At 43.9% G+C, this 1,291-nt stretch overlaps 1 pseudogene; it reads right to left on the bottom strand.

The window, feature by feature from the left end:
• Nucleotides 1-244: 244 nt before the first annotated feature.
• LOC102492147 (phospholipid scramblase 1-like) overlaps nt 245-1,291 on the bottom strand; it is a 4,556-nt pseudogene continuing 3,509 nt past the window's right edge.

Below are 1,291 nucleotides of genomic sequence, written 5' to 3' on the forward strand. Positions count from 1 at the left end.
TGTCCTTTCTCACAAATTCACCATGAATGTTCAAAAAAAAGTATAAAAATATTTATGAATTGATAAAGAAAATAATCTTAATTGAAAAGTGAAATCACGTAATTGGAGCTACAGATATTATATTGTGGGTCATATAGATGTGAGAAATTGTTATAAAGAAAAAAGAAAACACTGTGTTTTTCTTTCAGATAGTTCTGATAAATTTGTAGACTTCAAATTTTCTGAGGAAACTTACATTAAACCGTTACCACACTCCTGATCTTTGTTCCTCACCTCCACCACTTTCGAAGAACATAAAGTCAATGAGGAAACAAGCTCCATGAAACATCATAGCTTTCATTTTAACATCCAGGCCTAAAGAGAACTGGATCCCAAAGTTACTGGCATCTGTAATGCCTCTCTCACAATCTCGGTCCAGTGCTTGGAAATCCTGCCAACCATTGTTTCATCAAGTGATTTAATCTCAAAATCAACATCTGTACAACAGCTGCACACAACACACGGACCAGCGATTTTTAGCACATCTTCTCTTTCCTCTTTTTTTTTTTTTGGAGAGGCTTTTGCTATAGGGCCGGGGCCCTCGCCAGACAGAGGGGACGAGAGAGGCGAACAGACAGACAGAGAGAGACATAAAGACAGAAAGCGAGAAATCACCCCCCAGGGGGGATGGCCACGCCGCAATCCCTTCTCCTCCATTCTCCTCTCGGGATCTTGGGCATGCACGCACACGCGCCCGGCGTGAGTTTTAAGCCACCGGGTCCGGGACGGGAACCGCTAACCGCGGTTGACTACGGGGGAGTCCAGCGACACAGTCATTATGCTAACTGCTGGTCCCTCTTTCCTCATTTTTAATTGTAAATTTTGGCAGACGCGGGTGCCAGGTCTGAGAAACATAACCCATTGGTACACCAGGAGCAGCTTGGATTCCTCTCTCCTGAAGGCAGCGGGGGAACAACAGCTCTGCAGCTTGGCCATCTCTGATCTCTCCAGTTAGGACTTCTCCGCTGAATTGTCAAGAATTCTCAAGGTAAAAGGTCTAGGACGCCTCGCAGCAATTTCTGATACAGAAATCAGTATCTTCTGCAAAATAAACTGTCTGTCCAAGGCTGTTACTAATTTCATATTTATTATTAGTTTCAAAAGACTTCCAGAAGTTCAATTTGCTGATGAACCAGTATCCGATCTATCAGACTTAGATATTCCAGTCGTGGACAGGTCAGTGGAGGTGGTGCTGGCATCAATGGTATTCCTGCAGAAATACTGGCGGCTGGTACACTGGCTGACTTCGGAC

This window comes from Tupaia chinensis, unplaced genomic scaffold, assembly GCF_000334495.1.
Source record: "Tupaia chinensis unplaced genomic scaffold, TupChi_1.0 Scaffold144336_1, whole genome shotgun sequence".
Taxonomy (NCBI): Eukaryota; Metazoa; Chordata; class Mammalia; order Scandentia; family Tupaiidae; genus Tupaia; species Tupaia belangeri.